The sequence below is a fragment of the Passer domesticus genome, chromosome 7 (assembly GCF_036417665.1).
Source record: "Passer domesticus isolate bPasDom1 chromosome 7, bPasDom1.hap1, whole genome shotgun sequence".
In the NCBI taxonomy this organism is placed as follows: domain Eukaryota; kingdom Metazoa; phylum Chordata; class Aves; order Passeriformes; family Passeridae; genus Passer; species Passer domesticus.
This window is the reverse complement of record NC_087480.1, coordinates 22,519,643-22,546,870: the sequence shown is the minus strand read 5'-3', so window position 1 is coordinate 22,546,870 and position 27,228 is coordinate 22,519,643.

Genomic DNA, 27,228 nt, shown 5'->3' with positions numbered 1-27,228 from the left:
CGGCCACTCCGGGCCATTAGACCTTGGACACGTACAATGGCCTTTCCCCAGAGAAATAAAAGTCACCAGGCCAGGTTCCTGATGTCAGTTTGCAGGAGGCACTTGGCACTGTCAAACCAGCCACAGTTGCCTGTGGGGGCTCCTTTCATCTGGGAGTTATCCGCATCCGTGCGGAATTTCAACAGGCAGCCGGCCACTCCAGGCCACCTGGCCCTGGAGTGGAGCGATGGCTTTTCCCCAGAGAAACAAAAGTCACCCGGCCAGGTTCCTGATGTCAGTTTGCAGGAGGCACTTGGCACTGTCAAACCAGCCACACGCACCTGTATGAGCACCTTGCATCTGGGAGGTATCCTCATCTGTGCGGAAGTTCAGCAGGCTGCCGGCCACACCAGGCCACCGGGCACTGGACACGAACGATGCCCTTTCCCGTGAGAAACAAAAGTCACCAGGCCAGGTTCCTGATGTCAGTTTGCAGGAGGCGCTTGGCACTGTCAAACCAGCCACAGTTGCCTGTGGTGGTACTTTCCATCTGGGAGGTATCTTCAACAGTGCGGAATTTCAGCAGGCAGCCAGCCACTCTGGGCCACCCGTCCATGGATAGGAACGAAAGGCTTTCCCCAGAGAAACAAAACTCACCCGGCCAGGTTCCTGATGTCAGTTTGCAGGAGGCACTTGGCACTGTCAAACCAGCCACAGGTGCCTGTGGGGGCACTTTTCATCTGGGAGGCATCCCGATCCATGCGGAATTTCAGCAGGCAGCCGGCCACTCCGGGCCACCAGGCCCTGGACAAGAACCACGGCTTTTCCCTAGGGAAACAAAAGTCACCCGGCCAGGTTCCTGATGTCAGTTTGCAGGAGGCACTTGGCACTGTCAAACCAGCCACAGTTGGCTGTGGGGGCACTTTCCATCTGGGAGGCATCCCGATCCATGCGGAATTTCAGCAGGCAGCCGGGCACTCCAGGCCGCAAGGCCCTGGACATGAATCATGGTCTTTCCCCAGAGAAAGGAAAGTCACAAGGCCAGGTTCCTGATGTCATTTTGCAGAAGGCACATGGCACTGTCAAACCAGCCACAGGTGCCTGTGGGGGCACCTGGCATCTCGGCGGCATCCTGATCCATGCCGAATTCCAGCAGGCAGCCGGCCACTCCGGGCCATTAGACCTTGGACACGTACAATGGCCTTTCCCCAGAGAAATAAAAGTCACCAGGCCAGGTTCCTGATGTCAGTTTGCAGGAGGCACTTGGCACTGTCAAACCAGCCACAGTTGCCTGTGGGGGCTCCTTTCATCTGGGAGTTATCCGCATCCGTGCGGAATTTCAACAGGCAGCCGGCCACTCCAGGCCACCTGGCCTTGGAGTGGAGCGATGGCTTTTCCCCAGAGAAACAAAAGTCACCCGGCCAGGTTCCTGATGTCAGTTTGCAGGCGGCACTTGGCACTGTCAAACCAGCCACATGCACCTGTATGGGCACCTTGCATCTGGGAGGTATCCTCATCTGTGCGGAAGTTCAGCAGGCTGCCGGCCACACCAGGCCACCGGGCAATGGACATGAACGATGCCCTTTCCCGTGAGAAACAAAAGTCACCAGGCCAGGTTCCTGATGTCAGTTTGCAGGAGGCGCTTGGCACTGTCAAACCAGCCACAGTTGCCTGTGGTGGTACTTTCCATCTGGGAGGTATCTTCAACAGTGCGGAATTTCAGCAGGCAGCCAGCCACTCTGGGCCACCCGTCCATGGATAGGAACGAAAGGCTTTCCCCAGAGAAACAAAACTCACCCGGCCAGGTTCCTGATGTCAGTTTGCAGGAGGCACTTGGCACTGTCAAACCAGCCACAGGTGCCTGTGGGGGCACTTTGAATCTGGGAGGCATCCTGATCCATGCGGAATTTCAGCAGGCAGCCGGCCACTCCGGGCCACTGGGCTCTGAACAAGAATGATGGCCTTTCCCCAGAGAAACAAAACTCACAAGGCCAGGTTCCTGATGTCAGTTTGCAGGAGGCACTTGGCACTGTCAAACCAGCCACAGTTGCCTGTGGTGGCACCTTACATCTGGGAGGTATCCTGATCCGTGTGGAATTTCAGCAGGCAGCAGGCAAGTACGGGCCACCGGGCCCTGGACATGAACCATGGCCTTTCCCCTGAGAAAGAAAATCACCAGGCCAGGTTTCTGATGTCAGTTTGCAGGAAGCACTTGGCACTGTCAAACCAGCCACAGTTGCCTGTGGGGGCACCTTTCATCTCGGCGGCATCCTGGTCCGTGCAGAATTTCAGCAGGGGGCCGGCCACTCAGGACACCAGGCTCAGGATATGAACCATGGCCTTTCCCCAGAGAAACAAAAGTCACCAGGCCAGGTTCCTGATGTCAGTTTGCAGGAGGCACTTGGCACTGTCAAACCAGCCACAGGTGCCTGTGGGGCACCTTGCATCTCGGAGGTATCCTGATCCGTGCGGAATTTCAGCAGTCAGCCGGCCACTTTGGGCCACAGTTTGTAGGATATGAACCATGGCCTTTCCCCAGAGAAACAAAAGTCACCAGGTCAGGTTCCTGATGTCAGTGTGCAGGAGGCACTTGGCACTGTCAAACCAGCCACAGTTGCCTGTGGGGGCACCTTGCATCTCGGCGGCATCCTGATCCATGCCGAATTCCAGCAGGCAGCCGGCCACTCCGGGCCATTAGACCTTGGACACGTACAATGGCCTTTCCCCAGAGAAATAAAAGTCACCAGGCCAGGTTCCTGATGTCAGTTTGCAGGAGGCACTTGGCACTGTCAAACCAGCCACAGTTGCCTGTGGGGGCTCCTTTCATCTGGGAGTTATCCGCATCCGTGCGGAATTTCAACAGGCAGCCGGCCACTCCAGGCCACCTGGCCCTGGAGTGGAGCGATGGCTTTTCCCCAGAGAAACAAAAGTCACCCGGCCAGGTTCCTGATGTCAGTTTGCAGGAGGCACTTGGCACTGTCAAACCAGCCACACGCACCTGTATGGGCACCTTGCATCTGGGCGGTATCCTCATCTGTGCGGAAGTTCAGCAGGCTGCCGGCCACACCAGGCCACTGGGCACTGGACACGAACGATGCCCTTTCCCGTGAGAAACAAAAGTCACCAGGCCAGGTTCCTGATGTCAGTTTGTAGGAGGCGCTTGGCACTGTCAAACCAGCCACAGTTGACTGTGGTGGTACTTTCCATCTGGGAGGTATCTTCAACAGTGCGGAATTTCAGCAGGCAGCCAGCCACTCTGGGCCACCCGTCCATGGATAGGAACGAAAGGCTTTCCCCAGAGAAACAAAACTCACCCGGCCAGGTTCCTGATGTCAGTTTGCAGGAGGCACTTGGCACTGTCAAACCAGCCACAGGTGCCTGTGGGGGCACTTTCCATCTGGGAGGCATCCCGATCCATGCGGAATTTCAGCAGGCAGCCGGCCACTCCGGGCCACCAGGCCCTGGACAAGAACCACGGCTTTTCCCTAGGGAAACAAAAGTCACCCGGCCAGGTTCCTGATGTCAGTTTGCAGGAGGCGCTTGGCACTGTCAAACTAGCTACAGGTGCCTGTGGGGGCACCTTGCATCTCGTCGGCATCCTGATCCATGCCGAATTCCAGCAGGCAGCCGGCCACTCCGGGCCATTAGACCTTGGACACGTACAATGGCCTTTCCCCAGAGAAATAAAAGTCACCAGGCCAGGTTCCTGATGTCAGTTTGCAGGAGGCACTTGGCACTGTCAAACCAGCCACAGTTGCCTGTGGGGGCTCCTTTCATCTGGGAGTTATCCGCATCCGTGCGGAATTTCAACAGGCAGCCGGCCACTCCAGGCCACCTGGCCTTGGAGTGGAGCGATGGCTTTTCCCCAGAGAAACAAAAGTCACCCGGCCAGGTTCCTGATGTCATTTTGCAGGAGGCACTTGGCACTGTCAAACCAGCCACATGCACCTGTATGGGCACCTTGCACCTGGGAGGTATCCTCATCTGTGCGGAAGTTCAGCAGGCTGCCGGCCACACCAGGCCACCGGGCACTGGACATGAACGATGCCCTTTCCCGTGAGAAACAAAAGTCACCAGGCCAGGTTCCTGATGTCAGTTTGCAGGAGGCACATGGCACTGTCAAACCAGCCACAGTTGCCTGTGGTGGTACTTTCCATCTGGGAGGTATCTTCAACAGTGCGGAATTTCAGCAGGCAGCCAGCCACTCTGGGCCACCCGTCCATGGATAGGAACGAAAGGCTTTCCCCAGAGAAACAAAACTCACCCGGCCAGGTTCCTGATGTCAGTTTGCAGGAGGCACTTGGCACTGTCAAACCAGCCACAGGTGCCTGTGGGGGCACTTTGAATCTGGGAGGCATCCTGATCCATGCGGAATTTCAGCAGGCAGCCGGCCACTCCGGGCCACTGGGCTCTGAACAAGAATGATGGCCTTTCCCCAGAGAAACAAAACTCACAAGGCCAGGTTCCTGATGTCAGTTTGCAGGAGGCACTTGGCACTGTCAAACCAGCCACAGTTGCCTGTGGTGGCACCTTACATCTGGGAGGTATCCTGATCCGTGTGGAATTTCAGCAGGCAGCAGGCAAGTACGGGCCACCGGGCCCTGGACATGAACCATGGCCTTTCCCCTGAGAAAGAAAATCACCAGGCCAGGTTTCTGATGTCAGTTTGCAGGAAGCACTTGGCACTGTCAAACCAGCCACAGTTGCCTGTGGGGGCACCTTTCATCTCGGCGGCATCCTGGTCCGTGCAGAATTTCAGCAGGGGGCCGGCCACTCAGGACACCAGGCTCAGGATATGAACCATGGCCTTTCCCCAGAGAAACAAAAGTCACCAGGCCAGGTTCCTGATGTCAGTTTGCAGGAGGCACTTGGCACTGTCAAACCAGCCACAGGTGCCTGTGGGGCACCTTGCATCTCGGAGGTATCCTGATCCGTGCGGAATTTCAGCAGTCAGCCGGCCACTTTGGGCCACAGTTTGTAGGATATGAACCATGGCCTTTCCCCAGAGAAACAAAAGTCACCAGGTCAGGTTCCTGATGTCAGTGTGCAGGAGGCACTTGGCACTGTCAAACCAGCCACAGTTGCCTGTGGGGGCACCTTGCATCTCGGCGGCATCCTGATCCATGCCGAATTCCAGCAGGCAGCCGGCCACTCCGGGCCATTAGACCTTGGACACGTACAATGGCCTTTCCCCAGAGAAATAAAAGTCACCAGGCCAGGTTCCTGATGTCAGTTTGCAGGAGGCACTTGGCACTGTCAAACCAGCCACAGTTGCCTGTGGGGGCTCCTTTCATCTGGGAGTTATCCGCATCCGTGCGGAATTTCAACAGGCAGCCGGCCACTCCAGGCCACCTGGCCCTGGAGTGGAGCGATGGCTTTTCCCCAGAGAAACAAAAGTCACCCGGCCAGGTTCCTGATGTCAGTTTGCAGGAAGCACTTGGCACTGTCAAACCAGCCACAGTTGCCTGTGGGGGCACTTTTCATCTGGGAGGCATCCCGATCCATGCGGAATTTCAGCAGGCAGCCGGGCACTCCAGGCCGCAAGGCCCTGGACATGAATCATGGTCTTTCCCCAGAGAAAGGAAAGTCACAAGGCCAGGTTCCTGATGTCATTTTGCAGGAGGCACTTGGCACTGTCAAACCAGCCACAGTTGCCTGTGGGGGCTCCTTTCATCTGGGAGTTATCCGCATCCGTGCGGAATTTCAACAGGCAGCCGGCCACTCCAGGCCACCTGGCCTTGGAGTGGAGCGATGGCTTTTCCCCAGAGAAACAAAAGTCACCCGGCCAGGTTCCTGATGTCAGTTTGCAGGAGGCACTTGGCACTGTCAAACCAGCCACACGCACCTGTATGGGCACCTTGCATCTGGGCGGTATCCTCATCTGTGCGGAAGTTCAGCAGGCTGCCGGACACACCAGGCCACCGGGCACTGGACACGAACGATGCCCTTTCCCGTGAGAAACAAAAGTCACCAGGCCAGGTTCCTGATGTCAGTTTGCAGGAGGCGCTTGGCACTGTCAAACCAGCCACAGTTGCCTGTGGTGGTACTTTCCATCTGGGAGGTATCTTCAACAGTGCGGAATTTCAGCAGGCAGCCAGCCACTCTGGGCCACCCGTCCATGGATAGGAACGAAAGGCTTTCCCCAGAGAAACAAAACTCACCCGGCCAGGTTCCTGATGTCAGTTTGCAGGAGGCACTTGGCACTGTCAAACCAGCCACAGGTGCCTGTGGGGGCACTTTTCATCTGGGAGGCATCCTGATCCATGCGGAATTTCAGCAGGCAGCCGGCCACTCCGGGCCACTGGGCTCTGAACAAGAATGATGGCCTTTCCCCAGAGAAACAAAGCTCACAAGGCCAGGTTCCTGATGTCAGTTTGCAGGAGGCACTTGGCACTGTCAAACCAGCCACAGTTGCCTGTGGTGGCACCTTACATCTGGGAGGTATCCTGATCCGTGTGGAATTTCAGCAGGCAGCAGGCAAGTACGGGCCACCGGGCCCTGGACATGAACCATGGCCTTTCCCCTGAGAAAGAAAATCACCAGGCCAGGTTTCTGATGTCAGTTTGCAGGAAGCACTTGGCACTGTCAAACCAGCCACAGTTGCCTGTGGGGGCACCTTTCATCTCGGCGGCATCCTGGTCCGTGCAGAATTTCAGCAGGGGGCCGGCCACTCAGGACACCAGGCTCAGGATATGAACCATGGCCTTTCCCCAGAGAAACAAAAGTCACCAGGCCAGGTTCCTGATGTCAGTTTGCAGGAGGCACTTGGCACTGTCAAACCAGCCACAGGTGCCTGTGGGGCACCTTGCATCTCGGAGGTATCCTGATCCGTGCGGAATTTCAGCAGTCAGCCGGCCACTTTGGGCCACAGTTTGTAGGATATGAACCATGGCCTTTCCCCAGAGAAACAAAAGTCACCAGGTCAGGTTCCTGATGTCAGTGTGCAGGAGGCACTTGGCACTGTCAAACCAGCCACAGTTGCCTGTGGGTGCACCTTGCATCTCGGCGGCATCCTGATCCATGCCGAATTCCAGCAGGCAGCCGGCCACTCCGGGCCATTAGACCTTGGACACGTACAATGGCCTTTCCCCAGAGAAATAAAAGTCACCAGGCCAGGTTCCTGATGTCAGTTTGCAGGAGGCACTTGGCACTGTCAAACCAGCCACAGTTGCCTGTGGGGGCTCCTTTCATCTGGGAGTTATCCGCATCCGTGCGGAATTTCAACAGGCAGCCGGCCACTCCAGGCCACCTGGCCCTGGAGTGGAGCGATGGCTTTTCCCCAGAGAAACAAAAGTCACCCGGCCAGGTTCCTGATGTCAGTTTGCAGGAGGCGCTTGGCACTGTCAAACCAGCCACACGCACCTGTATGGGCACCTTGCATCTGGGCGGTATCCTCATCTGTGCGGAAGTTCAGCAGGCTGCCGGCCACACCAGGCCACCGGGCACTGGACACGAACGATGCCCTTTCCCGTGAGAAACAAAAGTCACCAGGCCAGGTTCCTGATGTCAGTTTGCAGGAGGCGCTTGGCACTGTCAAACCAGCCACAGTTGCCTGTGGTGGTACTTTCCATCTGGGAGGTATCTTCAACAGTGCGGAATTTCAGCAGGCAGCCAGCCACTCTGGGCCACCAGGCCCTGGACAAGAACCACGGCTTTTCCCTAGGGAAACAAAAGTCACCCGGCCAGGTTCCTGATGTCAGTTTGCAGGAGGCACTTGGCACTGTCAAACCAGCCACAGTTGGCTGTGGGGGCACTTTCCATCTGGGAGGCATCCCGATCCATGCGGAATTTCAGCAGGCAGCCGGACACTCCAGGCCGCAAGGCCCTGGACATGAATTAATGTCTTTCCCCAGAGAAAGGAAAGTCACAAGGCCAGGTTCCTGATGTCATTTTGCAGGAGGCACATGGCACTGTCAAACCAGCCACAGGTGCCTGTGGGGGCACCTTGCATCTCGGCGGCATCCTGATCCATGCCGAATTCCAGCAGGCAGCCGGCCACTCCGGGCCATTAGACCTTGGACACGTACAATGGCCTTTCCCCAGAGAAATAAAAGTCACCAGGCCAGGTTCCTGATGTCAGTTTGCAGGAGGCACTTGGCACTGTCAAACCAGCCACAGTTGCCTGTGGGGGCTCCTTTCATCTGGGAGTTATCCGCATCCGTGCGGAATTTCAACAGGCAGCCGGCCACTCCAGGCCACCTGGCCCTGGAGTGGAGCGATGGCTTTTCCCCAGAGAAACAAAAGTCACCCGGCCAGGTTCCTGATGTCAGTTTGCAGGAGGCACTTGGCACTGTCAAACCAGCCACACGCACCTGTATGGGCACCTTGCATCTGGGAGGTATCCTCATCTGTGCGGAAGTTCAGCAGGCTGCCGGCCACACCAGGCCACCGGGCAATGGACATGAACGATGCCCTTTCCCGTGAGAAACAAAAGTCACCAGGCCAGGTTCCTGATGTCAGTTTGCAGGAGGCGCTTGGCACTGTCAAACCAGCCACAGTTGCCTGTGGTGGTACTTTCCATCTGGGAGGTATCTTCAACAGTGCGGAATTTCAGCAGGCAGCCAGCCACTCTGGGCCACCCGTCCATGGATAGGAACGAAAGGCTTTCCCCAGAGAAACAAAACTCACCTGGCCAGGTTCCTGATGTCAGTTTGCAGGAGGCACTTGGCACTGTCAAACCAGCCACAGGTGCCTGTGGGGGCACTTTTCATCTGGGAGGCATCCTGATCCATGCGGAATTTCAGCAGGCAGCCGGCCACTCCGGGCCACTGGGCTCTGAACAAGAATGATGGCCTTTCCCCAGAGAAACAAAACTCACAAGGCCAGGTTCCTGATGTCAGTTTGCAGGAGGCACTTGGCACTGTCAAACCAGCCACAGGTGCCTGTGGTGGCACCTTACATCTGGGAGGTATCCTGATCCGTGTGGAATTTCAGCAGGCAGCAGGCAAGTACGGGCCACCGGGCCCTGGACATGAACCATGGCCTTTCCCCTGAGAAAGAAAATCACCAGGCCAGGTTTCTGATGTCAGTTTGCAGGAAGCACTTGGCACTGTCAAACCAGCCACAGTTGCCTCTGGGGGCACCTTTCATCTCGGCGGCATCCTGGTCCGTGCAGAATTTCAGCAGGGGGCCGGCCACTCAGGACACCAGGCTAAGGATATGAACCATGGCCTTTCCCCAGAGAAACAAAAGTCACCAGGCCAGGTTCCTGATGTCAGTTTGCAGGAGGCACTTGGCACTGTCAAACCAGCCACAGGTGCCTGTGGGGCACCTTGCATCTCGGAGGTATCCTGATCCGTGCGGAATTTCAGCAGTCAGCCGGCCACTTTGGGCCACAGTTTGTAGGATATGAACCATGGCCTTTCCCCAGAGAAACAAAAGTCACCAGGTCAGGTTCCTGATGTCAGTGTGCAGGAGGCACTTGGCACTGTCAAACCAGCCACAGTTGCCTGTGGGGGCACCTTGCATCTCGGCGGCATCCTGATCCATGCCGAATTCCAGCAGGCAGCCGGCCACTCCGGGCCATTAGACCTTGGACACGTACAATGGCCTTTCCCCAGAGAAATAAAGTCACCAGGCCAGGTTCCTGATGTCAGTTTGCAGGAGGCACTTGGCACTGTCAAACCAGCCACAGTTGCCTGTGGGGGCTCCTTTCATCTGGGAGTTATCCGCATCCGTGCGGAATTTCAACAGGCAGCCGGCCACTCCAGGCCACCTGGCCTTGGAGTGGAGCGATGGCTTTTCCCCAGAGAAACAAAAGTCACCCGGCCAGGTTCCTGATGTCAGTTTGCAGGAGGCACTTGGCACTGTCAAACCAGCCACACGCACCTGTATGGGCACCTTGCATCTGGGCGGTATCCTCATCTGTGCGGAAGTTCAGCAGGCTGCCGGCCACACCAGGCCACCGGGCACTGGACACGAACGATGCCCTTTCCCGTGAGAAACAAAAGTCACCAGGCCAGGTTCCTGATGTCAGTTTGCAGGAGGCGCTTGGCACTGTCAAACCAGCCACAGTTGCCTGTGGTGGTACTTTCCATCTGGGAGGTATCTTCAACAGTGCGGAATTTCAGCAGGCAGCCAGCCACTCTGGGCCACCCGTCCATGGATAGGAACGAAAGGCTTTCCCCTGAGAAACAAATGACACCAGGCCAGGTTCCTGATGTCAGTTTGCAGGAGGCACTTGGCACTGTCAAACCAGCCACAGGTGCCTGTGGGGGCACTTTTCATCTGGGAGGCATCCCGATCCATGCGGAATTTCAGCAGGCAGCCGGCCACTCCGGGCCACCAGGCCCTGGACAAGAACCACGGCTTTTCCCTAGGGAAACAAAAGTCACCCGGCCAGGTTCCTGATGTCAGTTTGCAGGAGGCACTTGGCACTGTCAAACCAGCCACAGTTGCCTGTGGGGGCACTTTCCATCTGGGAGGCATCCCGATCCATGCGGAATTTCAGCAGGCAGCCGGGCACTCCAGGCCGCAAGGCCCTGGACATGAATCATGGTCTTTCCCCAGAGAAAGGAAAGTCACAAGGCCAGGTTCCTGATGTCATTTTGCAGGAGGCACATGGCACTGTCAAACCAGCCACAGGTGCCTGTGGGGGCACCTTGCATCTCGGCGGCATCCTGATCCATGCGGAATTTCAGCAGGCAGCCGGCCACTCCGGGCCACTGGGCTCTGAACAAGAATGATGGCCTTTCCCCAGAGAAACAAAACTCACAAGGCCAGGTTCCTGATGTCAGTTTGCAGGAGGCACTTGGCACTGTCAAACCAGCCACAGTTGCCTGTGGTGGCACCTTACATCTGGGAGGTATCCTGATCCGTGTGGAATTTCAGCAGGCAGCAGGCAAGTACGGGCCACCGGGCCCTGGACATGAACCATGGCCTTTCCCCTGAGAAAGAAAATCACCAGGCCAGGTTTCTGATGTCAGTTTGCAGGAAGCACTTGGCACTGTCAAACCAGCCACAGTTGCCTCTGGGGGCACCTTTCATCTCGGCGGCATCCTGGTCCGTGCAGAATTTCAGCAGGGGGCCGGCCACTCAGGACACCAGGCTCAGGATATGAACCATGGCCTTTCCCCAGAGAAACAAAAGTCACCAGGCCAGGTTCCTGATGTCAGTTTGCAGGAGGCACTTGGCACTGTCAAACCAGCCACAGGTGCCTGTGGGGCACCTTGCATCTCGGAGGTATCCTGATCCATGCGGAATTTCAGCAGTCAGCCGGACACTTTGGGCCACAGTTTGTAGGATATGAACCATGGCCTTTCCCCAGAGAAACAAAAGTCACCAGGTCAGGTTCCTGATGTCAGTGTGCAGGAGGCACTTGGCACTGTCAAACCAGCCACAGTTGCCTGTGGGGGCACCTTGCATCTCGGCGGCATCCTGATCCATGCCGAATTCCAGCAGGCAGCCGGCCACTCCGGGCCATTAGACCTTGGACACGTACAATGGCCTTTCCCCAGAGAAATAAAAGTCACCAGGCCAGGTTCCTGATGTCAGTTTGCAGGAGGCACTTGGCACTGTCAAACCAGCCACAGTTGCCTGTGGGGGCTCCTTTCATCTGGGAGTTATCCGCATCCGTGCGGAATTTCAACAGGCAGCCGGCCACTCCAGGCCACCTGGCCCTGGAGTGGAGCGATGGCTTTTCCCCAGAGAAACAAAAGTCACCCGGCCAGGTTCCTGATGTCAGTTTGCAGGAGGCACTTGGCACTGTCAAACCAGCCACACGCACCTGTATGGGCACCTTGCATCTGGGCGGTATCCTCATCTGTGCGGAAGTTCAGCAGGCTGCCGGCCACACCAGGCCACCGGGCACTGGACACGAACGATGCCCTTTCCCGTGAGAAACAAAAGTCACCAGGCCAGGTTCCTGATGTCAGTTTGCAGGAGGCGCTTGGCACTGTCAAACCAGCCACAGTTGCCTGTGGTGGTACTTTCCATCTGGGAGGTATCTTCAACAGTGCGGAATTTCAGCAGGCAGCCAGCCACTCTGGGCCACCCGTCCATGGATAGGAACGAAAGGCTTTCCCCTGAGAAACAAAAGACACCAGGCCAGGTTCCTGATGTCAGTTTGCAGGAGGCACTTGGCACTGTCAAACCAGCCACAGGTGCCTGTGGGGGCACTTTTCATCTGGGAGGCATCCCGATCCATGCGGAATTTCAGCAGGCAGCCGGCCACTCCGGGCCACCAGGCCCTGGACAAGAACCACGGCTTTTCCCTAGGGAAACAAAAGTCACCCGGCCAGGTTCCTGATGTCAGTTTGCAGGAGGCACTTGGCACTGTCAAACCAGCCACAGGTGCCTGTGGGGGCACTTTCCATCTGGGAGGCATCCCGATCCATGCGGAATTTCAGCAGGCAGCCGGGCACTCCAGGCCGCAAGGCCCTGGACATGAATCATGGTCTTTCCCCAGAGAAAGGAAAGTCACAAGGCCAGGTTCCTGATGTCATTTTGCAGGAGGCACATGGCACTGTCAAACCAGCCACAGGTGCCTGTGGGGGCACCTTGCATCTCGGCGGCATCCTGATCCATGCCGAATTCCAGCAGGCAGCCGGCCACTCCGGGCCATTAGACCTTGGACACGTACAATGGCCTTTCCCCAGAGAAATAAAAGTCACCAGGCCAGGTTCCTGATGTCAGTTTGCAGGAGGCACTTGGCACTGTCAAACCAGCCACAGTTGCCTGTGGGGGCTCCTTTCATCTGGGAGTTATCCGCATCCGTGCGGAATTTCAACAGGCAGCCGGCCACTCCAGGCCACCTGGCCTTGGAGTGGAGCGATGGCTTTTCCCCAGAGAAACAAAAGTCACCCGGCCAGGTTCCTGATGTCAGTTTGCAGGAGGCACTTGGCACTGTCAAACCAGCCACACGCACCTGTATGGGCACCTTGCATCTGGGAGGTATCCTCATCTGTGCGGAAGTTCAGCAGGCTGCCGGCCACACCAGGCCACCGGGCAATGGACATGAACGATGCCCTTTCCCGTGAGAAACAAAAGTCACCAGGCCAGGTTCCTGATGTCAGTTTGCAGGAGGCGCTTGGCACTGTCAAACCAGCCACAGTTGCCTGTGGTGGTACTTTCCATCTGGGAGGTATCTTCAACAGTGCGGAATTTCAGCAGGCAGCCAGCCACTCTGGGCCACCCGTCCATGGATAGGAACGAAAGGCTTTCCCCAGAGAAACAAAACTCACCCGGCCAGGTTCCTGATGTCAGTTTGCAGGAGGCACTTGGCACTGTCAAACCAGCCACAGGTGCCTGTGGGGGCACTTTTCATCTGGGAGGCATCCTGATCCATGCGGAATTTCAGCAGGCAGCCGGCCACTCCGGGCCACTGGGCTCTGAACAAGAATGATGGCCTTTCCCCAGAGAAACAAAACTCACAAGGCCAGGTTCCTGATGTCAGTTTGCAGGAGGCACTTGGCACTGTCAAACCAGCCACAGTTGCCTGTGGTGGCACCTTACATCTGGGAGGTATCCTGATCCGTGTGGAATTTCAGCAGGCAGCAGGCAAGTACGGGCCACCGGGCCCTGGACATGAACCATGGCCTTTCCCCTGAGAAAGAAAATCACCAGGCCAGGTTTCTGATGTCAGTTTGCAGGAAGCACTTGGCACTGTCAAACCAGCCACAGTTGCCTGTGGGGGCACCTTTCATCTCGGCGGCATCCTGGTCCGTGCAGAATTTCAGCAGGGGGCCGGCCACTCAGGACACCAGGCTCAGGATATGAACCATGGCCTTTCCCCAGAGAAACAAAAGTCACCAGGCCAGGTTCCTGATGTCAGTTTGCAGGAGGCACTTGGCACTGTCAAACCAGCCACAGGTGCCTGTGGGGCACCTTGCATCTCGGAGGTATCCTGATCCGTGCGGAATTTCAGCAGTCAGCCGGACACTTTGGGCCACAGTTTGTAGGATATGAACCATGGCCTTTCCCCAGAGAAACAAAAGTCACCAGGTCAGGTTCCTGATGTCAGTGTGCAGGAGGCACTTGGCACTGTCAAACCAGCCACAGTTGCCTGTGGGGGCACCTTGCATCTCGGCGGCATCCTGATCCATGCCGAATTCCAGCAGGCAGCCGGCCACTCCGGGCCATTAGACCTTGGACACGTACAATGGTCTTTCCCCAGAGAAATAAAAGTCACCCGGCCAGGTTCCTGATGTCAGTTTGCAGGAGGCACTTGGCACTGTCAAACCAGCCACAGTTGGCTGTGGGGGCACTTTCCATCTGGGAGGCATCCCGATCCATGCGGAATTTCAGCAGGCAGCCGGGCACTCCAGGCCGCAAGGCCCTGGACATGAATCATGGTCTTTCCCCAGAGAAAGGAAAGTCACAAGGCCAGGTTCCTGATGTCATTTTGCAGGAGGCACATGGCACTGTCAAACCAGCCACAGGTGCCTGTGGGGGCACCTTGCATCTCGGCGGCATCGTGATCCATGCCGAATTCCAGCAGGCAGCCGGCCACTCCGGGCCATTAGACCTTGGACACGTACAATGGCCTTTCCCCAGAGAAATAAAAGTCACCAGGCCAGGTTCCTGATGTCAGTTTGCAGGAGGCACTTGGCACTGTCAAACCAGCCACAGGTGCCTGTGGGGCACCTTGCATCTCGGAGGTATCCTGATCCGTGCGGAATTTCAGCAGGCAGCCGGCCACTCCGGGCCATTAGACCTTGGACACGTACAATGGCCTTTCCCCAGAGAAATAAAAGTCACCAGGCCAGGTTCCTGATGTCAGTTTGCAGGAGGCACTTGGCACTGTCAAACCAGCCACAGTTGCCTGTGGGGGCTCCTTTCTTCTGGGAGTTATCCGCATCCGTGCGGAATTTCAACAGGCAGCCGGCCACTCCAGGCCACCTGGCCTTGGAGTGGAGCGATGGCTTTTCCCTAGGGAAACAAAAGTCACCAGGCCAGTTTCCTGATGTCAGTTTGCAGGAGGCACTTGGCACTGTCAAACCAGCCACAGGTGCCTGTGGGGCACCTTGCATCTCGGAGGTATCCTCATCTGTGCGGAAGTTCAGCAGGCTGCCGGCCACACCAGGCCACCGGGCAATGGACATGAACGATGCCCTTTCCCGTGAGAAACAAAAGTCACCAGGCCAGGTTCCTGATGTCAGTTTGCAGGAGGCGCTTGGCACTGTCAAACCAGCCACAGTTGCCTGTGGTGGTACTTTCCATCTGGGAGGTATCTTCAACAGTGCGGAATTTCAGCAGGCAGCCAGCCACTCTGGGCCACCCGTCCATCGATAGGAACGAAAGGCTTTCCCCAGAGAAACAAAACTCACCCGGCCAGGTTCCTGATGTCAGTTTGCAGGAGGCACTTGGCACTGTCAAACCAGCCACAGGTGCCTGTGGGGGCACTTTTCATCTGGGAGGCATCCTGATCCATGCGGAATTTCAGCAGGCAGCCGGCCACTCCGGGCCACTGGGCTCTGAACAAGAATGATGGCCTTTCCCCAGAGAAACAAAACTCACAAGGCCAGGTTCCTGATGTCAGTTTGCAGGAGGCACTTGGCACTGTCAAACCAGCCACAGTTGCCTGTGGTGGCACCTTACATCTGGGAGGTATCCTGATCCGTGTGGAATTTCAGCAGGCAGCAGGCAAGTACGGGCCACCGGGCCCTGGACATGAACCATGGCCTTTCCCCTGAGAAAGAAAATCACCAGGCCAGGTTTCTGATGTCAGTTTGCAGGAAGCACTTGGCACTGTCAAACCAGCCACAGTTGCCTGTGGGGGCACCTTTCATCTCGGCGGCATCCTGGTCCGTGCAGAATTTCAGCAGGGGGCCGGCCACTCAGGACACCAGGCTCAGGATATGAACCATGGCCTTTCCCCAGAGAAACAAAAGTCACCAGGCCAGGTTCCTGATGTCAGTTTGCAGGAGGCACTTGGCACTGTCAAACCAGCCACAGGTGCCTGTGGGGCACCTTGCATCTGGGAGGTATCCTGATCCGTGCGGAATTTCAGCAGTCAGCCGGCCACTTTGGGCCACAGTTTGTAGGATATGAACCATGGCCTTTCCCCAGAGAAACAAAAGTCACCAGGTCAGGTTCCTGATGTCAGTGTGCAGGAGGCACTTGGCACTGTCAAACCAGCCACAGTTGCCTGTGGGGGCACCTTGCATCTCGGCGGCATCCTGATCCATGCCGAATTCCAGCAGGCAGCCGGCCACTCCGGGCCATTAGACCTTGGACACGTACAATGGTCTTTCCCCAGAGAAATAAAAGTCACCCGGCCAGGTTCCTGATGTCAGTTTGCAGGAGGCACTTGGCACTGTCAAACCAGCCACAGTTGGCTGTGGGGGCACTTTCCATCTGGGAGGCATCCCGATCCATGCGGAATTTCAGCAGGCAGCCGGGCACTCCAGGCCGCAAGGCCCTGGACATGAATCATGGTCTTTCCCCAGAGAAAGGAAAGTCACAAGGCCAGGTTCCTGATGTCATTTTGCAGGAGGCACATGGCACTGTCAAACCAGCCACAGGTGCCTGTGGGGGCACCTTGCATCTCGGCGGCATCCTGATCCATGCCGAATTCCAGCAGGCAGCCGGCCACTCCGGGCCATTAGACCTTGGACACGTACAATGGCCTTTCCCCAGAGAAATAAAAGTCACCAGGCCAGGTTCCTGATGTCAGTTTGCAGGAGGCACTTGGCACTGTCAAACCAGCCACAGGTGCCTGTGGGGCACCTTGCATCTCGGAGGTATCCTGATCCGTGCGGAATTTCAGCAGGCAGCCGGCCACTCCGGGCCATTAGACCTTGGACACGTACAATGGCCTTTCCCCAGAGAAATAAAAGTCACCAGGCCAGGTTCCTGATGTCAGTTTGCAGGAGGCACTTGGCACTGTCAAACCAGCCACAGTTGCCTGTGGGGGCTCCTTTCTTCTGGGAGTTATCCGCATCCGTGCGGAATTTCAACAGGCAGCCGGCCACTCCAGGCCACCTGGCCTTGGAGTGGAGCGATGGCTTTTCCCTAGGGAAACAAAAGTCACCAGGCCAGTTTCCTGATGTCAGTTTGCAGGAGGCACTTGGCACTGTCAAACCAGCCACAGGTGCCTGTGGGGCACCTTGCATCTCGGAGGTATCCTCATCTGTGCGGAAGTTCAGCAGGCTGCCGGCCACACCAGGCCACCGGGCAATGGACATGAACGATGCCCTTTCCCGTGAGAAACAAAAGTCACCAGGCCAGGTTCCTGATGTCAGTTTGCAGGAGGCGCTTGGCACTGTCAAACCAGCCACAGTTGCCTGTGGTGGTACTTTCCATCTGGGAGGTATCTTCAACAGTGCGGAATTTCAGCAGGCAGCCAGCCACTCTGGGCCACCCGTCCATGGATAGGAACGAAAGGCTTTTCCCAGAGAAACAAAACTCACCCGGCCAGGTTCCTGATGTCAGTTTGCAGGAGGCACTTGGCACTGTCAAACCAGCCACAGGTGCCTGTGGGGGCACTTTTCATCTGGGAGGCATCCTGATCCATGCGGAATTTCAGCAGGCAGCCGGCCACTCCGGGCCACTGGGCTCTGAACAAGAATGATGGCCTTTCCCCAGAGAAACAAAACTCACAAGGCCAGGTTCCTGATGTCAGTTTGCAGGAGGCACTTGGCACTGTCAAACCAGCCACAGTTGCCTGTGGTGGCACCTTACATCTGGGAGGTATCCTGATCCGTGTGGAATTTCAGCAGGCAGCAGGCAAGTACGGGCCACCGGGCCCTGGACATGAACCATGGCCTTTCCCCTGAGAAAGAAAATCACCAGGCCAGGTTTCTGATGTCAGTTTGCAGGAAGCACTTGGCACTGTCAAACCAGCCACAGTTGCCTCTGGGGGCACCTTTCATCTCGGCGGCATCCTGGTCCGTGCAGAATTTCAGCAGGGGGCCGGCCACTCAGGACACCAGGCTCAGGATATGAACCATGGCCTTTCCCCAGAGAAACAAAAGTCACCAGGCCAGGTTCCTGATGTCAGTTTGCAGGAGGCACTTGGCACTGTCAAACCAGCCACAGGTGCCTGTGGGGCACCTTGCATCTCGGAGGTATCCTGATCCGTGCGGAATTTCAGCAGTCAGCCGGCCACTTTGGGCCACAGTTTGTAGGATATGAACCATGGCCTTTCCCCAGAGAAACAAAAGTCACCAGGTCAGGTTCCTGATGTCAGTGTGCAGGAGGCACTTGGCACTGTCAAACCAGCCACAGTTGCCTGTGGGGGCACCTTGCATCTCGGCGGCATCCTGATCCATGCCGAATTCCAGCAGGCAGCCGGCCACTCCGGGCCATTAGACCTTGGACACGTACAATGGCCTTTCCCCAGAGAAATAAAAGTCACCAGGCCAGGTTCCTGATGTCAGTTTGCAGGAGGCACTTGGCACTGTCAAACCAGCCACAGTTGCCTGTGGGGGCTCCTTTCATCTGGGAGTTATCCGCATCCGTGCGGAATTTCAACAGGCAGCCGGCCACTCCAGGCCACCTGGCCCTGGAGTGGAGCGATGGCTTTTCCCCAGAGAAACAAAAGTCACCCGGCCAGGTTCCTGATGTCAGTTTGCAGGAGGCACTTGGCACTGTCAAACCAGCCACACGCACCTGTATGGGCACCTTGCATCTGGGCGGTATCCTCATCTGTGCGGAAGTTCAGCAGGCTGCCGGCCACACCAGGCCACCGGGCAATGGACATGAACGATGCCCTTTCCCGTGAGAAACAAAAGTCACCAGGCCAGGTTCCTGATGTCAGTTTGCAGGAGGCGCTTGGCACTGTCAAACCAGCCACAGTTGCCTGTGGTGGTACTTTCCATCTGGGAGGTATCTTCAACAGTGCGGAATTTCAGCAGGCAGCCAGCCACTCTGGGCCACCCGTCCATGGATAGGAACGAAAGGCTTTCCCCAGAGAAACAAAACTCACCCGGCCAGGTTCCTGATGTCAGTTTGCAGGAGGCACTTGGCACTGTCAAACCAGCCACAGGTGCCTGTGGGGGCACTTTTCATCTGGGAGGCATCCTGATCCATGCGGAATTTCAGCAGGCAGCCGGCCACTCCGGGCCACTGGGCTCTGAACAAGAATGATGGCCTTTCCCCAGAGAAACAAAACTCACAAGGCCAGGTTCCTGATGTCAGTTTGCAGGAGGCACTTGGCACTGTCAAACCAGCCACAGTTGCCTGTGGTGGCACCTTACATCTGGGAGGTATCCTGATCCGTGTGGAATTTCAGCAGGCAGCAGGCAAGTACGGGCCACCGGGCCCTGGACATGAACCATGGCCTTTCCCCTGAGAAAGAAAATCACCAGGCCAGGTTTCTGATGTCAGTTTGCAGGAAGCACTTGGCACTGTCAAACCAGCCACAGTTGCCTGTGGGGGCACCTTTCATCTCGGCGGCATCCTGGTCCGTGCAGAATTTCAGCAGGGGGCCGGCCACTCAGGACACCAGGCTCAGGATATGAACCATGGCCTTTCCCCAGAGAAACAAAAGTCACCAGGCCAGGTTCCTGATGTCAGTTTGCAGGAGGCACTTGGCACTGTCAAACCAGCCACAGGTGCCTGTGGGGCACCTTGCATCTCGGAGGTATCCTGATCCGTGCGGAATTTCAGCAGTCAGCCGGACACTTTGGGCCACAGTTTGTAGGATATGAACCATGGCCTTTCCCCAGAGAAACAAAAGTCACCAGGTCAGGTTCCTGATGTCAGTGTGCAGGAGGCACTTGGCACTGTCAAACCAGCCACAGTTGCCTGTGGGGGCACCTTGCATCTCGGCGGCATCCTGATCCATGCCGAATTCCAGCAGGCAGCCGGCCACTCCGGGCCATTAGACCTTGGACACGTACAATGGTCTTTCCCCAGAGAAATAAAAGTCACCCGGCCAGGTTCCTGATGTCAGTTTGCAGGAGGCACTTGGCACTGTCAAACCAGCCACAGTTGGCTGTGGGGGCACTTTCCATCTGGGAGGCATCCCGATCCATGCGGAATTTCAGCAGGCAGCCGGGCACTCCAGGCCGCAAGGCCCTGGACATGAATCATGGTCTTTCCCCAGAGAAAGGAAAGTCACAAGGCCAGGTTCCTGATGTCATTTTGCAGGAGGCACATGGCACTGTCAAACCAGCCACAGGTGCCTGTGGGGGCACCTTTCATCTCGGCGGCATCCTGATCCATGCCGAATTCCAGCAGGCAGCCGGCCACTCCGGGCCATTAGACCTTGGACACGTACAATGGCCTTTCCCCAGAGAAATAAAAGTCACCAGGCCAGGTTCCTGATGTCAGTTTGCAGGAGGCACTTGGCACTGTCAAACCAGCCACAGGTGCCTGTGGGGCACCTTGCATCTCGGAGGTATCCTGATCCGTGCGGAATTTCAGCAGGCAGCCGGCCACTCCGGGCCATTAGACCTTGGACACGTACAATGGCCTTTCCCCAGAGAAATAAAAGTCACCAGGCCAGGTTCCTGATGTCAGTTTGCAGGAGGCACTTGGCACTGTCAAACCAGCCACAGTTGCCTGTGGGGGCTCCTTTCTTCTGGGAGTTATCCGCATCCGTGCGGAATTTCAACAGGCAGCCGGCCACTCCAGGCCACCTGGCCTTGGAGTGGAGCGATGGCTTTTCCCCAGAGAAACAAAAGTCACCAGGCCAGTTTCCTGATGTCAGTTTGCAGGAGGCACTTGGCACTGTCAAACCAGCCACAGGTGCCTGTGGGGCACCTTGCATCTCGGAGGTATCCTCATCTGTGCGGAAGTTCAGCAGGCTGCCGGCCACACCAGGCCACCGGGCAATGGACATGAACGATGCCCTTTCCCGTGAGAAACAAAAGTCACCAGGCCAGGTTCCTGATGTCAGTTTGCAGGAGGCGCTTGGCACTGTCAAACCAGCCACAGTTGCCTGTGGTGGTACTTTCCATCTGGGAGGTATCTTCAACAGTGCGGAATTTCAGCAGGCAGCCAGCCACTCTGGGCCACCCGTCCATCGATAGGAACGAAAGGCTTTCCCCAGAGAAACAAAACTCACCCGGCCAGGTTCCTGATGTCAGTTTGCAGGAGGCACTTGGCACTGTCAAACCAGCCACAGGTGCCTGTGGGGGCACTTTTCATCTGGGAGGCATCCTGATCCATGCGGAATTTCAGCAGGCAGCCGGCCACTCCGGGCCACTGGGCTCTGAACAAGAATAATGGCCTTTCCCCAGAGAAACAAAACTCACAAGGCCAGGTTCCTGATGTCAGTTTGCAGGAGGCACTTGGCACTGTCAAACCAGCCACAGTTGCCTGTGGTGGCACCTTACATCTGGGAGGTATCCTGATCCGTGTGGAATTTCAGCAGGCAGCAGGCAAGTACGGGCCACCGGGCCCTGGACATGAACCATGGCCTTTCCCCTGAGAAAGAAAATCACCAGGCCAGGTTTCTGATGTCAGTTTGCAGGAAGCACTTGGCACTGTCAAACCAGCCACAGTTGCCTGTGGGGGCACCTTTCATCTCGGCGGCATCCTGGTCCGTGCAGAATTTCAGCAGGGGGCCGGCCACTCAGGACACCAGGCTCAGGATATGAACCATGGCCTTTCCCCAGAGAAACAAAAGTCACCAGGCCAGGTTCCTGATGTCAGTTTGCAGGAGGCACTTGGCACTGTCAAACCAGCCACAGGTGCCTGTGGGGCACCTTGCATCTCGGAGGTATCCTGATCCGTGCGGAATTTCAGCAGTCAGCCGGACACTTTGGGCCACAGTTTGTAGGATATGAACCATGGCCTTTCCCCAGAGAAACAAAAGTCACCAGGTCAGGTTCCTGATGTCAGTGTGCAGGAGGCACTTGGCACTGTCAAACCAGCCACAGTTGCCTGTGGGGGCACCTTGCATCTCGGCGGCATCCTGATCCATGCCGAATTCCAGCAGGCAGCCGGCCACTCCGGGCCATTAGACCTTGGACACGTACAATGGTCTTTCCCCAGAGAAATAAAAGTCACCCGGCCAGGTTCCTGATGTCAGTTTGCAGGAGGCACTTGGCACTGTCAAACCAGCCACAGTTGGCTGTGGGGGCACTTTCCATCTGGGAGGCATCCCGATCCATGCGGAATTTCAGCAGGCAGCCGGGCACTCCAGGCCGCAAGGCCCTGGACATGAATCATGGTCTTTCCCCAGAGAAAGGAAAGTCACAAGGCCAGGTTCCTGATGTCATTTTGCAGGAGGCACATGGCACTGTCAAACCAGCCACAGGTGCCTGTGGGGGCACCTTGCATCTCGGCGGCATCCTGATCCATGCCGAATTCCAGCAGGCAGCCGGCCACTCCGGGCCATTAGACCTTGGACACGTACAATGGCCTTTCCCCAGAGAAATAAAAGTCACCAGGCCAGGTTCCTGATGTCAGTTTGCAGGAGGCACTTGGCACTGTCAAACCAGCCACAGGTGCCTGTGGGGCACCATGCATCTCGGAGGTATCCTGATCCGTGCGGAATTTCAGCAGGCAGCCGGCCACTCCGGGCCATTAGACCTTGGACACGTACAATGGCCTTTCCCCAGAGAAATAAAAGTCACCAGGCCAGGTTCCTGATGTCAGTTTGCAGGAGGCACTTGGCACTGTCAAACCAGCCACAGTTGCCTGTGGGGGCTCCTTTCTTCTGGGAGTTATCCGCATCCGTGCGGAATTTCAACAGGCAGCCGGCCACTCCAGGCCACCTGGCCTTGGAGTGGAGCGATGGCTTTTCCCTAGGGAAACAAAAGTCACCAGGCCAGTTTCCTGATGTCAGTTTGCAGGAGGCACTTGGCACTGTCAAACCAGCCACAGGTGCCTGTGGGGCACCTTGCATCTCGGAGGTATCCTCATCTGTGCGGAAGTTCAGCAGGCTGCCGGCCACACCAGGCCACCGGGCAATGGACATGAACGATGCCCTTTCCCGTGAGAAACAAAAGTCACCCGGCCAGGTTCCTGATGTCAGTTTGCAGGAGGCGCTTGGCACTGTCAAACCAGCCACAGTTGCCTGTGGTGGTACTTTCCATCTGGGAGGTATCTTCAACAGTGCGGAATTTCAGCAGGCAGCCAGCCACTCTGGGCCACCCGTCCATGGATAGGAACGAAAGGCTTTTCCCAGAGAAACAAAACTCACCCGGCCAGGTTCCTGATGTCAGTTTGCAGGAGGCACTTGGCACTGTCAAACCAGCCACAGGTGCCTGTGGGGGCACTTTTCATCTGGGAGGCATCCTGATCCATGCGGAATTTCAGCAGGCAGCCGGCCACTCCGGGCCACTGGGCTCTGAACAAGAATGATGGCCTTTCCCCAGAGAAACAAAACTCACAAGGCCAGGTTCCTGATGTCAGTTTGCAGGAGGCACTTGGCACTGTCAAACCAGCCACAGTTGCCTGTGGTGGCACCTTACATCTGGGAGGTATCCTGATCCGTGTGGAATTTCAGCAGGCAGCAGGCAAGTACGGGCCACCGGGCCCTGGACATGAACCATGGCCTTTCCCCTGAGAAAGAAAATCACCAGGCCAGGTTTCTGATGTCAGTTTGCAGGAAGCACTTGGCACTGTCAAACCAGCCACAGTTGCCTCTGGGGGCACCTTTCATCTCGGCGGCATCCTGGTCCGTGCAGAATTTCAGCAGGGGGCCGGCCACTCAGGACACCAGGCTCAGGATATGAACCATGGCCTTTCCCCAGAGAAACAAAAGTCACCAGGCCAGGTTCCTGATGTCAGTTTGCAGGAGGCACTTGGCACTGTCAAACCAGCCACAGGTGCCTGTGGGGCACCTTGCATCTCGGAGGTATCCTGATCCGTGCGGAATTTCAGCAGTCAGCCGGCCACTTTGGGCCACAGTTTGTAGGATATGAACCATGGCCTTTCCCCAGAGAAACAAAAGTCACCAGGTCAGGTTCCTGATGTCAGTGTGCAGGAGGCACTTGGCACTGTCAAACCAGCCACAGTTGCCTGTGGGGGCACCTTGCATCTCGGCGGCATCCTGATCCATGCCGAATTCCAGCAGGCAGCCGGCCACTCCGGGCCATTAGACCTTGGACACGTACAATGGCCTTTCCCCAGAGAAATAAAAGTCACCAGGCCAGGTTCCTGATGTCAGTTTGCAGGAGGCACTTGGCACTGTCAAACCAGCCACAGTTGCCTGTGGGGGCTCCTTTCATCTGGGAGTTATCCGCATCCGTGCGGAATTTCAACAGGCAGCCGGCCACTCCAGGCCACCTGGCCCTGGAGTGGAGCGATGGCTTTTCCCCAGAGAAACAAAAGTCACCCGGCCAGGTTCCTGATGTCAGTTTGCAGGAGGCACTTGGCACTGTCAAACCAGCCACACGCACCTGTATGGGCACCTTGCATCTGGGCGGTATCCTCATCTGTGCGGAAGTTCAGCAGGCTGCCGGCCACACCAGGCCACCGGGCACTGGACACGAACGATGCCCTTTCCCGTGAGAAACAAAAGTCACCAGGCCAGGTTCCTGATGTCAGTTTGCAGGAGGCGCTTGGCACTGTCAAACCAGCCACAGTTGCCTGTGGTGGTACTTTCCATCTGGGAGGTATCTTCAGCAGTGCGGAATTTCAGCAGGCAGCCAGCCACTCTGGGCCACCCGTCCATGGATAGGAACGAAAGGCTTTCCCCTGAGAAACAAAAGACACCAGGCCAGGTTCCTGATGTCAGTTTGCAGGAGGCACTTGGCACTGTCAAACCAGCCACAGGTGCCTGTGGGGGCACTTTTCATCTGGGAGGCATCCCGATCCATGCGGAATTTCAGCAGGCAGCCGGCCACTCCGGGCCACCAGGCCCTGGACAAGAACCACGGCTTTTCCCTAGGGAAACAAAAGTCACCCGGCCAGGTTCCTGATGTCAGTTTGCAGGAGGCACTTGGCACTGTCAAACCAGCCACAGTTGCCTGTGGGGGCACTTTCCATCTGGGAGGCATCCCGATCCATGCGGAATTTCAGCAGGCAGCCGGGCACTCCAGGCCGCAAGGCCCTGGACATGAATCATGGTCTTTCCCCAGAGAAAGGAAAGTCACAAGGCCAGGTTCCTGATGTCATTTTGCAGGAGGCACATGGCACTGTCAAACCAGCCACAGGTGCCTGTGGGGGCACCTTGCATCTCGGCGGCATCCTGATCCATGCGGAATTTCAGCAGGCAGCCGGCCACTCCGGGCCACTGGGCTCTGAACAAGAATGATGGCCTTTCCCCAGAGAAACAAAACTCACAAGGCCAGGTTCCTGATGTCAGTTTGCAGGAGGCACTTGGCACTGTCAAACCAGCCACAGTTGCCTGTGGTGGCACCTTACATCTGGGAGGTATCCTGATCCGTGTGGAATTTCAGCAGGCAGCAGGCAAGTACGGGCCACCGGGCCCTGGACATGAACCATGGCCTTTCCCCTGAGAAAGAAAATCACCAGGCCAGGTTTCTGATGTCAGTTTGCAGGAAGCACTTGGCACTGTCAAACCAGCCACAGTTGCCTCTGGGGGCACCTTTCATCTCGGCGGCATCCTGGTCCGTGCAGAATTTCAGCAGGGGGCCGGCCACTCAGGACACCAGGCTCAGGATATGAACCATGGCCTTTCCCCAGAGAAACAAAAGTCACCAGGCCAGGTTCCTGATGTCAGTTTGCAGGAGGCACTTGGCACTGTCAAACCAGCCACAGGTGCCTGTGGGGCACCTTGCATCTCGGAGGTATCCTGATCCGTGCGGAATTTCAGCAGTCAGCCGGCCACTTTGGGCCACAGTTTGTAGGATATGAACCATGGCCTTTCCCCAGAGAAACAAAAGTCACCAGGTCAGGTTCCTGATGTCAGTGTGCAGGAGGCACTTGGCACTGTCAAACCAGCCACAGTTGCCTGTGGGGGCACCTTGCATCTCGGCGGCATCCTGATCCATGCCGAATTCCAGCAGGCAGCCGGCCACTCCGGGCCATTAGACCTTGGACACGTACAATGGCCTTTCCCCAGAGAAATAAAAGTCACCAGGCCAGGTTCCTGATGTCAGTTTGCAGGAGGCACTTGGCACTGTCAAACCAGCCACAGTTGCCTGTGGGGGCTCCTTTCATCTGGGAGTTATCCGCATCCGTGCGGAATTTCAACAGGCAGCCGGCCACTCCAGGCCACCTGGCCCTGGAGTGGAGCGATGGCTTTTCCCCAGAGAAACAAAAGTCACCCGGCCAGGTTCCTGATGTCAGTTTGCAGGAGGCACTTGGCACTGTCAAACCAGCCACACGCACCTGTATGGGCACCTTGCATCTGGGCGGTATCCTCATCTGTGCGGAAGTTCAGCAGGCTGCCGGCCACACCAGGCCACCGGGCACTGGACACGAACGATGCCCTTTCCCGTGAGAAACAAAAGTCACCAGGCCAGGTTCCTGATGTCAGTTTGCAGGAGGCGCTTGGCACTGTCAAACCAGCCACAGTTGCCTGTGGTGGTACTTTCCATCTGGGAGGTATCTTCAACAGTGCGGAATTTCAGCAGGCAGCCAGCCACTCTGGGCCACCCGTCCATGGATAGGAACGAAAGGCTTTCCCCTGAGAAACAAAAGACACCAGGCCAGGTTCCTGATGTCAGTTTGCAGGAGGCACTTGGCACTGTCAAACCAGCCACAGGTGCCTGTGGGGGCACTTTTCATCTGGGAGGCATCCCGATCCATGCGGAATTTCAGCAGGCAGCCGGCCACTCCGGGCCACCAGGCCCTGGACAAGAACCACGGCTTTTCCCTAGGGAAACAAAAGTCACCCGGCCAGGTTCCTGATGTCAGTTTGCAGGAGGCACTTGGCACTGTCAAACCAGCCACAGTTGCCTGTGGGGGCACTTTCCATCTGGGAGGCATCCCGATCCATGCGGAATTTCAGCAGGCAGCCGGGCACTCCAGGCCGCAAGGCCCTGGACATGAATCATGGTCTTTCCCCAGAGAAAGGAAAGTCACAAGGCCAGGTTCCTGATGTCATTTTGCAGGAGGCACATGGCACTGTCAAACCAGCCACAGGTGCCTGTGGGGGCACCTTGCATCTCGGCGGCATCCTGATCCATGCCGAATTCCAGCAGGCAGCCGGCCACTCCGGGCCATTAGACCTTGGACACGTACAATGGCCTTTCCCCAGAGAAATAAAAGTCACCAGGCCAGGTTCCTGATGTCAGTTTGCAGGAGGCACTTGGCACTGTCAAACCAGCCACAGTTGCCTGTGGGGGCTCCTTTCATCTGGGAGTTATCCGCATCCGTGCGGAATTTCAACAGGCAGCCGGCCACTCCAGGCCACCTGGCCTTGGAGTGGAGCGATGGCTTTTCCCCAGAGAAACAAAAGTCACCCGGCCAGGTTCCTGATGTCAGTTTGCAGGAGGCACT